The sequence below is a fragment of the Fukomys damarensis genome, unplaced genomic scaffold (genome assembly GCF_012274545.1).
Source record: "Fukomys damarensis isolate Sample0158 unplaced genomic scaffold, DMR_v1.0_HiC HiC_scaffold_38, whole genome shotgun sequence".
Taxonomy (NCBI): Eukaryota; Metazoa; Chordata; class Mammalia; order Rodentia; family Bathyergidae; genus Fukomys; species Fukomys damarensis.
The window spans coordinates 45,262,730-45,274,545 of NW_022900950.1; the positions used below are offsets into that span (position 1 = coordinate 45,262,730).

At 34.7% G+C, this 11,816-nt stretch overlaps 1 protein-coding gene across 2 annotated transcripts in view; it reads left to right on the plus strand.

Moving 5' to 3' along the window:
• Ints6 (integrator complex subunit 6) overlaps positions 1 to 11,816 on the plus strand; it is an 80,504-nt gene that overhangs the window by 26,435 nt on the left and 42,253 nt on the right. The window lies entirely within an intron of this gene.

Consider the following 11,816-nt stretch of genomic DNA (forward strand, 5'->3'; position numbering starts at 1 on the left):
AAAAAAAAAAAAAAAAAAAAAAAAAAAAAAACCTATCCTTGACTCTCTGAGGGCAATTTAAAAGAACTGGTATTAGTTTTCTAGACAGTCGCTGCTAAAATGCCCTTCCAGAATGAATTCTTCAGATTTTGACTTATTAAAGTACATTTTAGGTTACTTCAGCAACAGTTTTTCCTGTGATACATCATAACTTTGGATTTGGACAAGAATAGTGGCAACACCATAGGCACATATATTTTGTTCTGTATTTATATTGTAGGTACTAGGACTCAAAGATGGAATTACATAGGGCTTTTATCCCTGAAAAATATACTATCTTGGAAGATAGGCAAGTACAGTAAATAAGCATTTGTAATATATTGAGAAATCACATGGCAGAAATAGCAAATTCTGTGAGTAAGGAATTGAACCATTGCATTTTATAGGAGTTCTGAACCTGGGTTCCATGCTGGAGCTTCAGAGGATTCTGTGTATTCTTTGGAATCATATCTTGGCTGGGGATTTAGCTCAGTGGCACCACGCCTGCCTCTCAAGCACAAGGTCCTGAGTTTGTTCCCCAGTACTGAGGAAAAAAAAAAAAAGAAAGAAATGTCTAAACTCTGTGCATGTACATTTTTCTTGGGAGAGAGGGCCATACCTTTTAATGATATTCTCAAGTAAGAAAAAGTATTTTTGTTTAGTGTTACCAGGTTTGTACTTAAGTACAAATGATGTTGATGATGTTAACTGAGATGTGGACAATATAGGATAAAGTAGGAAAAAGGAAAGTAAAATTATTGGTAGACAAAACATCATGTTTGGAGTAAGCATGTTTTAAAGGAGTTATGATCCTACTTTTAGCACATTTACCTCAGTGGCTTTTCTTGCCTTTTAATATTTTAATTTAGGGAAAGTATTTTGTATTTGAAAATAGAAATGAGCCACGTTTTATCTCTGGATTGTGATAGAATTTTTATTTTAAAGCAGATTAAACCTTAAATTACTGGATTATTTATTCATTAATTTAAAATTTATTTTTAAAATTAAGGATGTAATGATACTAGTATTTAAAGTTGCTTATATGAAGCAAACATTAACATTGACATTCAACAGAATGCTTGAACAAGAGTATGCATTCAGTAGAATGCTGGAACAAGAGCATATGTGGCAGTACACCTGGTACAAGTGTCAGGTCAGTTAAAGAGAATGTTTCCATAATTATTTAGAAATACTAGTAGACTGGCTTTAACCTCATGGATAGTGTTGGTTAAACACAGCCTGTTTGGATATTTCATGTCTCTGAATCAGATTACAGTTTGAGAAAATGAAAATGTTAAGTACCCAGTCTCTTGGAAGGGCACACTCAAGCAGTAGGCTGCTAGTTGTTTATAAATACCTTGATTATACTTATTTAGCTATATTTTCATAGTTACTTAATTTCTACTTCCTATTTTCTCCAGATGTAACATGGTAGATTTTAAGTTTTTTAGATTAGTGTATTAGGAATAAACTTTGCAGTGACTGGCACAGTATAGTCTTTAGTTAGTGCAAGGCTACATTTTGATGTAGACAAGGCTGTTTGGTTTATTTTTTTCCCCACGCTCTGTCTTTTCAGATTGAATTACTGATTTTTCCCCCCTTTGTTTTGTTTGTTGTGGTTTTGATGTTTTTTTTCCTTTCAGCTAAAGGAGCAGCCCAGTGGCTTTCAAGAAGTGCCAAAGTGCACTGACTGTCTCATGATGACTGGTGCCTCAGGGAGGGTCATGATTCCTGGATACAGGATCGACCTGATCCTGGATGTCACTTCAAGCAGTCAGATCGTGGGGAAAAGCCTTGTCTAATGGCTAGCCTTCCTCAAATGTCTGATGCTAGTCATCTCGGAAGGTCTCAGAAAAAGCCTTAAAGGTGAGCAGAGTAGAGTGTAGTTTTCTCTGGGGGCTGTGATTATTTGTTGGAGAATCTGATTCAACATAGAATGACAACCCTAACCTGATCTAGGTTCTATTGGTAAATTAAGTTTAAGCTTATAAATTTATTGGATATCAGATCCCAACTTTTGAGTTATTAAAAACTATCTATAAAGAAGAATTTGGTATTTTCCAAGGCTCTTTAGAGCCTTAGGTTAGTTGTAGTCTTAAACAGATATAGCTTTGTTACTGGTTACAAAATTTAAGTTGTTAATATCAAGTTTAAAATTTTTAGCTAATGAGTTATATACTAATTATCAGGCAGTTGAGCTTCAAGTGTTGAAGGACAAGTTTGCATTTGACTTGGCATCAAAAACTTTAAAAAGCATAACTACCTTTGAAGCAGTTTGGATTTTTGTAGCTCATGTTCTTTTGTATTCAACTTGCAGAATATTCTGCCTGCTTCATTGAAATAATATTTTTAATTTCTTGAAGGGTTTTAAACATTTCAGTTTAGGAAAAGTTTAATTCTAGGTGTCTTTTCTGTGATTTGAAGCACTTTAGAATTTGATTGGTCATGTAATAACCTTCATTGATAAATTTTAAGTGAACTCCAATCTTATACTGAGATTATTACTATTTTTGCTTTGTTTTTTGTGGAGTCACCTATATTAGCAAAAAACATACAGGGTGTGTACCACCCTCAATCTATGCAAATTTAAAAATTTTAATATTACACATTGCTGTTCTATTCATGTCATTATTTTAGAAAACATACCAAAATAGAAGGTGGAAAAGAAGAGATGAAAAAATTTATACAAAAAAAGTTCCAAAATTTTCTTCCTGCCCAATATGGGTTGTTTCTATTTTTTTGTTTTTTTGGTCTCTATGTGTAAGTTCAGCCTCGCCTTGAGCTCACTATGTAGCCTAGGTTGGCCTTGAACTTTCGACAATCCTCCAGCCTCAGCCTCCCGAGTGCTGGGATTATAGACATGCGCCACCAAGCCTGGCTTATAAAATGGATTGTGATGTATACCATGGATCAACAAACTTTTTCTTTTGGGGGCCAGATAGTGAACTTTTAGGCTTTTTATCCCAGAAGGTCTCTAGTAGAACTATTCAACTCTATGGGTGTGGGACAGAAACAGCCATAGACAACATGATAAACAAATGAATGAGAGTATGTTGAATAGAAAGTAAATTAACATTTTAAAATTTTTTTAATTTAAAAAATTAAAAAACTTTAAAATTTTTAAATATTTTTATTTTTTGGTAGTGCTGGAGATTGAACTCAGAGCCTCATACCTCGTGCATGAGGCTCATGCTAGCTCATGCTAGGTAAACCCTACCTTTTAGCTATGCCTCCAGAACCACAATAAAATTTTATTAACAAAAGTAGACTGTGGGCTGGAATTGGCAAGTGGACCATCATATGCTGAGCCATGGAGTATCCTTATTTTCTCGACCACTGCCCTAGATCTTGGAGTTGTGTCATACTACTTCAATTTAGTCTTTTCCACGTGTTTTAGAGTGGACTTTATTCCATGTAATTGTTTTTCACTAGTGAAGTGGGCAGAAAACACTAGGAGTCTCAGAATGTATTCTATTTAATTTGAAATAATTATTGAACAGTAGTGAAATTCAGACACAAGATTAGATGCTGGGTCATGAGTCTAATAAGTAATAAGTAAAGTTATGATATGGTATAAGATGATTAAAGGTACAGTTGAGATAGGACCATACAGTTGATAAAGTGAGGTAGAATCTGGCTCTGGGAGATGTCTTAAATTGGACCTTTAAAAATTGTAAGTTTTTTAGATAGATGGATAAAGGAGACAGAGGGATAAGGTGCTAGAAAAGAGTTTGGGGAAACCATATGTACCTCAGTATTGATAGTAAAGTGTTTAAGAAAAAAGTAGCAGAAAGTGAAACTAAATAGATTGGCGTGGCCATCCTGTATGCTCTGTATGCACTCTGCCTTATAGTTTGATCAGAACTGTTGAGATTTTAGTAGAGGAGAAAATTATGAGATTTGCATTTTAGAAACAGTGGCAATAGTGTAGAATACACAGGGAACCATTTTTTGGCAAATCTAATTTTTCCCATAGAAGAGGATACAGTTGTTTATGGGTTGATTTATATCAGACATAAAGTAGAGAAACTTGGAATACTTCAGCAATAAAAAGTAATGAACTGTTTACATGCTACAATATGAATGTATCTCAGAAATACTACATTAAAAAAACCACAGTGGTGCGATTCCATTTACATAGAATGTCTTTAAAGTAGACCAGTGGTTGCTTGGAGGTACACTGGGAACTGACTGCAGGTGGGCGCAGGGATCTATTAAGAAATGTTCCAAAACTGTACAACGATGAATGTACAGTTCAGTATGCCTAAATATCATTGAATTGAGCCTTTACAATGGATGAAATTTTATGTAATTACACCTCAGTAAAGTTAAAAATTAGGACTTAACTTTTACAATTTGATCGAATAAAACTTGTTAAAGTATTTTTATATTGCTACTTGTGAAGTGATTGCTCTTCCTCTGGACAGATATTTATACTATAATTGAGAAAAAAATTAGTTTAAAAAAACTTGAGGGCTGGGGATTTAGCTTAGTGGTTCCAGCGCCTGCCTCACAAGCTCAAGGACCTGAGTTCGATCCCCAGTACCTGCCCCCCCCCCAAAAAAAAAACTTGAAGTGTAACAGCTGTGCAGTGTAACTGTTTGAACTACCAACTAAATCATGTTATTAGTACATTTTGTAGAATTTATTTTCACTTTAATAATTTTTAAATTTCCTTTTCCTTGTTAAATATGAGGAAACTCTTCACCAGTGTTTATATTGGATAATAGCATTAAAAGTTAAAAGTAGCCTAAGGGAAATTTACCTGATATCTTTTCAAGGAGATGCTTGTTAAAGAACTGAAGTATTTAAAAAAAACAAAACTGAAGAATGATGCTTTTGAAATTACAGATTATTTTCTCATAATCTTAAATTACAGAAAATAAAAGAATACAAAACAATTAGGAAATGGCTAATTTTAATGAATATTTATTCAGAGCCTTCTGTGTGCTAGACTGTTTCTTAGCAAAATGTGAAGGCCTCTTAATTTGCTTTTATTCTTGGCTGCCAAAATAATGTATAAGGTTGAGTATAATGCTTAATTGAGTAAATTTTTATTGCTTACAAGCTAATTTCACATCTCACTTAATTCTCAGTTCTGTGGGTATGAGGAAAATAAATCTGAGTAAAACTGATTTCCAAAGTGAGAGGCAGAGCTGGGACTTGACCATGAGTTTTTTTTGTTTTTTCCCCTGATGCCCTTTACTCTTTACATTTAATGTGGGATTTAAGCAAAAACCAGCAAAATATAGTACTGTACAACATAAGGATAGTCCTGTAGGTCCATGGAATAGAATTAAGAGTCCAGAAATAAACCCTACACAGTTTTTTGTCATTAGATTTTCGAAAAGGGCCAAGAATAACCTCAACAAATGGTACTGAAACAACTAAATATTCACATGCAAGAAAATGAAGCTGAATCTCCTATGTGTTACCATAGACAAAATTTAAATCAAAATGGGCCAAAGACCTGATATATAAGGGCTAAAACTCTAGTAGAACTACTTAGAAGAAAACAAATATAAATCTTCATGATATAGGATTAGGTAGTAGTTTTGTTGGGTGTGACAGTTGAAGCACAAAGACAAAACATAATTGGACTATCACAAAACACTTGTTGAAAGGATGCTGCTGAGAAAGTAAAAGTAACAGAATGGGAAAAATATTTGGGAATCATATCTGATAAGGACCTAGTATCCAGAATATGTAAAGAACTATTAATAACAAAAATAAAGATGCAATACAGTTTAAAATGGTGAAAGGCTTTGATTAGATATTTTTACAAAGAAGATATATGAGTGTTCAGTAAGCACATGAAAAGTTGCTTACTATCCCCAGTAATTAGGGAAATTCAAACCACGGTTATAATGGGGTACCACTTCGCACCTACTATAATGGCTATCATAAAAATGGCAGACATGGGCTGGGGATTTAGCTCAGTGGTTTGGTGGCCTGCCTTGCAAGTGCAAGGACCTGAGTTCAATCCCCGGTACCAAAAAAAAGAAAAAAAAAATGTAGACAATAATAAATGTTGGTGAGAATTTAGAGAAACTGGAACTATTACACCTTGCCGATGAGAATGTAAAATTATGGTGCTGCTTTGGAGAGTAGTGTAGCAGTTTCTCAAAGAGCTAGACATTAGACTGACTCTTATGACTCACTAATTCCAGTCTTGGCTTTATACTCAAAAAGTGAAAACATGTTGATAAAATATTCATAATAGCCAAACAGTAGATACAAACCCCAATGTCCCATCAACTGGTGAGTAGGTAAATACAGTAAAATGTATATTTGCAAACATCATTCAGCCTTAAAAAGAAATAAAAGACTTGCTGTACCATGGATGCATATTGAAAACAGGCCAGTGAAATAGGTGGAACACAAAAGCTAGCTTGCTCAGGATTCCATTTCTGTGAAAGTCCAGAATAGGCAAATCCATAGTAACAGAAATAAGTGGTGGTCAGTTGCTTAGTGTAAGGGAAGGCTACTCATGAATAGGAAAATTCCTTTTTAGGTGATGGAAATGATCTGAAGTTAGAGTGGTGATGATGATTGCTTAACCTTACCCTCTTATATCGACCACTCTAAGTGAATGAGACAAAAACAACTGCCTTTTATCCTCCTTCCCTCTTTAGTGACAGTGTTCCTTATTTCCTTTTGTAGTAAATTTAGGAATCACTTCTAACAGTGACTTGGCTTCTGTGTTTTCCTTTTATTCTTTACTCTTACAGTCTGGCTTCTCACTCTACCTTTCTTTGTAAAGTCAATAGTAACATCCTCATCTTCTAAATCCAAATTGGCTTTTTATTTGTCTCATTCACAACATTTTGCTAGCACTGTTGAGCACTTTTTCTTCAAGCTTCTCTTGACTTCTTTTTTTATATTCTTCAAGCTTTCCTTTGGCTTTCAGTTGTTTTTAATCCCTGTTCTTGACCTTAATGTGTTTGTCCCTAAATGATACTGCTTTAATTATAGATTTTTCATCTTTTTATTGACATATTCAGTAGTCAGTTGCACACATTCTCATTTTTCACTCATCCAATATATATGAGTTTCTGTCTATAAACAAATTCATAAGACTTGTTTTTCTTTTCTTTTTTTCCTCTGGTGCCAGGGATCAAACTTGGAACCTTGAGCTTGTGAGGCAGGGTGTGACACCACTGAGCTAAATCCCTGGCCCAAGACTTGTTTTTCTATTGAATTTTGGTGTTATTTAGGCATTCTTCCTCTTTTTCCTTACCTTAGGGTATCTGCTCATCCTAACAAGGCTTAAAATGTCTAAGATTTAATTCCAGCTTTTTTGAAATTTATTAGCTTTATATGCCTTTTGGGTGCTTTACAGTGTCCCCATTGAGGACATCCTTCTGTTACTAATGCCTATTCTGGAATAATTGACCTTCTTCCTATCTTTCTGTTCCCTCATACCTATTTTTCCAATTGTATACATCCTGTGAAGCTTTCATGCATTTTGCTCTCTCTTGTCTGTACTTCCAGGGTTTAGTTTTTATCACTGTCAGTACAGTTCTTATGTGAATCCTGGTACCTGTTTATGTTTCTTACTGTGCTTTGAGCTCCTGCTCACAAGAGCTGCCTCAAGTGCTTCTTTGAATTCCTGGATATAGATAGGCGTTATATAAATACTCATGGAATGGGAAATAAATGAGTGACATCTTCTGGAATGTCCAAATGGGAACTCTCACTAGAGTAATTTAAAGCCAAAGAAGTTATGTATATTTGAATATTATGAAAACTATTTTAAGGTTTAAAAATAACATTTTAAGTTGTGTCAGATTTTTTCAGGCTTTTGCCTTTGGCTATTACTTCTTTTAAGCTTTTGAGTGCTGTCCTATGTTCTCATGGCTTCATTTATTACCCATGGCTGACAACTCATACAGTCTACTGCTTTTTTCTTTATTTCCTTCCACCCAGCTATGTATTGGACACTTCAACTTAGATGTTTTAGATCCCTCAAACTTGACATGTCCATATCTAAGCTCATCATTTTTCCTGTCTTTGTGGGAATAACATTTGCCTAGTTTCCATAACCATCATTTTTCCTCTGACTCAGGTATTTTACCTAGTATGTTTCTCTATTATGTTTTGAATATATTTCCTTTTAAAATTTTTATTTATTTACTTTTTCAGGTTTTTTGAGACAGGGTTTTGCAAAGTAGTTCAGGCTGGCCTTGAACTCACTATGTAGCTCAACCTGGCCTCATCCACTGTGATCTTCCTGCCTCAGCCTCCTGAGTGCTAAGACTACAGGCATGCGACCCTATATCTGGCTAAGTTTTTTTAAGCCCAATTCAATTGTGCAAGAAATTTAAAAAATGTTATACAACCAGGATTATAAGTAGATAAGATGATCATATGATTGGATCATCTAAACTCAACTTTTTTTCCCCAGTATTGGGAATTGAACTCAGGGAGCACTGAACTACATCTCCAGCTCTGTTTTAGTTTTTATTTTGAGACAAAGTCTTGCTAAGGTGTTCATGCTGGCGATCCTCCTGCATCAGCCTTCCAAATAGCTGAGATTGCACGTATGTGCCACCATGTTCATCTAAATGTGACATTTTTTTAAAGTAAAAAGAGACACTATTAAGAATATACTGAGGGGTTAGGGAATACCTCAGTGGTGGAATGTGTGCATAGCAAGATTATATCTACTTCTGATGCTTAACTAGTCCTCACCAGCCATGATTCCTCCTTTTAACTGTTGTACCTATTTCTTTGAGTTCATGGTTCTAGAAATAATGCCTATCTATTGCTAACATTCTCTTTTGCAGATATTACTGATTTTCTACTGCAGAAAATGAGGAATTGTCTTTATACTTTTCTTCATTATACCTGTACAATTTGATTCTGTATATTGTTTTGTTGTGTTGCTTTCCTTTGCTTTTATTTTGAGGCAGGGTCTCTCTGTGCAGTCCAGGCTGGCCTCAAAACTCATGATCCTGCTGCCTCAGCCTATCAAGTGCTGGGATTACAGGTGTGTGCCACCGTGTTGGCAGTATATAACATTTTTCCTTTCACTTTATTTTTATTTTGCCTAAGTAAACTAATGATGTATGCTCAAGTTCTTCTCAAGAACAATAAAATGCTTCTCCATATGACCCAAATATATCAGACACTTTATCAGTTCCACCCCCCTCACCCATTACCATTTCTCCTGGTGCTGCCTGCTCAAGTCTGTAAGGTTGTTCTCTAGGCCTGTAGGTGATCGACGATAGGCAGATCTCTTTCATGTACCCCTTCTTGAGATCATTTCTATTTGGATATAACTGAATTTAGAATTGTTTTAGAAATAATTAGAAAAAAGTACTGGGAACTGAGAATGTTGTAAGGTAAAACCTTAGAAAAAGAAAAGTTGAAGTTTTGAATTTAGAACCATCCTGTGTCTATTGAGAAAAATGAAATGAATCTGTAACATCTTTGTTTTGTGATGGGTAAGACTTAAGGCTGTATGGTACTAAAGTTGAGGGAACAAGATCTAAGAAGTACTCAGTTTCACTGAAAATAACATTTTATTTGAAGCTTTGCTTCTTTCTACATGATCCAATCAAATCTGAGTAAGTGAGACAGAGAATGGTACTTGAGGTTGGAGATTCCAGCTTTCTACTTATTAAATCACAAAAGCATTTAGCATTAGTTTGATTAGAATGTGTGCATTCCTGCCCTCTACTGTGCCCAGGTGCCTCTTTGAATGCATATTTTCTGCAACAAAGAAAAACAAATTGACAAGCATCTAATTGAATCTTCAAGGATTCTGAAAAGCTTCTAGCAAGGTAGGTTTTTTAAGAATATTGGTTCAGCTGCACTGAATGGAATGAAAATAATAGTGGCTTTAAAAGGCAGAAAGCCTTTTCTCTATTTCTAAGACAGAATTGGTTAGTAGTCAGGAAAATAGGGTGGTTTTACTCCAAGCTATTGTTGGAGATCCCGGGTTCTTTCTGCTTTGTTGCTCTGTCTGCTTTTACCTGAATGGTGGTTGGTTTTTTTTGTTGTTTGTTGGTTTGTTTTCCTGCAGTACTTGAAACCAGGGCCTTCACACCAAGCTACTTCCCCAGTCATTCTCCTCCCTCCCTCTTTTGAAGTTAGGGTCTTTCTAAATTGCTATACTGGGCTCAGACTTGGGATCTTCTTCCTGCTAGAGTCCTGGGATTACAGACATGCACCACTATACCCATCTATTGATGCTACTTAAAAAAAAAAAAAAGTTATGGTACATTTTAGATATACAAAATGATCATATTCATCATAGTGGATTTGTATCTGTACATAATAATATATCTTGATTCTTTTTATGCCAATTCCCACCCCTCTCTTCATTCCCTCTTCCCTCCTTATTTTACAGAACCTTTGTTTCAATTTTCTTCTATCTTTTTTTGCTTTTGTTTTCTCTTCCTTCCTTTTCCCTATACCCTTTCTTGTTTGCCTTCTAATTTGAACATTTTCTTCCTATTTCCCAATATCCATTATACTTTTTGGTCTTATTTACCCTTTATGTTTCTCACACCAGAGAAACAGTGTGATAGTTAAACGTGTGTGTACTGTTTATTTCACTTAAGAGTTTAGTGTCAAGATGCATTTTGATGGCTACTTGTACAATACTTTCTTTAATTGATTTCAGCCTCTGGGAAGGAATAAAGACTGGAGAGAGTAAGCAGCTTCTCAGTTCATCACTTAAAATTTACACATGACAGTTTGTCAGAGTCTGCTCGCTAGAACTTGGTTATGCTTAATTGTAAGGCAGAGTGAGAAGTGTAACTGTTGTGAGTCCAGCTAAAATTTGGGGGATTTGAGTAGTAGAAGGAAGGACGAGGAGGGATTAGACTTGGACTATTTTTAGTTTTTGAAATTAAAAGTATGATGAAATACTTTAAAGGCTGTTGGAAGGCTTCTTTGCTTTTTGGTATGACAGTTTGTTTTGAGCTTATCAGCTTAGGTTCCATGTGTTAACAAATGGTTTATGGAGACCATAACCTGGGCTTTAGGGGTGATCATTGCTGTTGAGTTGGTCAGTGTTTTTAGACCATTTCTGTGGACAGAGCTAGGAAAAGGGAAAATAAATTTTAATAAATTCATACTTGTTCCATTCAAATTTAAAGGTACTCTAAAGAAAATATTTATATTATAATGACCAAATTTTGATTCCTAGCTCTGCAGCTAATAAGACAGTAAGATATGTAAGCCTATTCTCTCTTGTTCTCAATTTCTGTGTCTTCATCTTTAAAATGGGCATGATAATAATTATATCTTAGGACTGGAATTTCATTCCTTTAATAATTTTCTGTCAAAAAAATGATTTTCTGTCACTGTAAAATCATGAAAGAATCCTAATTTTTCCTGTAGGGCTTTGAATAGATTTGCCTTGGAAGGTATTACTTGTGCAATCAGGGAATATTGGATTTTAAGTGGAATATGAAGGTTTAGTCAAAAGAAATATCTGAGCAAGGGATGTAACACTAGAATTGGTCTGTGTGTTAGTCAAGGCTGGAGCACAGGATTCTGTTTTTGTAAATCTTGAAATCACTTTGTCTCCAGCGTTTTTTCTTTTTCAGAATTGTTTAGAACCCTTAGAATTTGTTCTAGATTCTTAGAATTTGCATGACAATTTAGAATCAAGATTAACTTTTACAAGAAAGCCTTTGGAGTTTTGACTGGATATATTAAGGCAATTTGGGGAAAAATTGACACTTATTATATTCATTGTTATTCTAATCCTTTAACATTGCATGTCTCAGATTTTTTTTCTTTAATTTTCTCAGCAATATATATATATATATATATATATA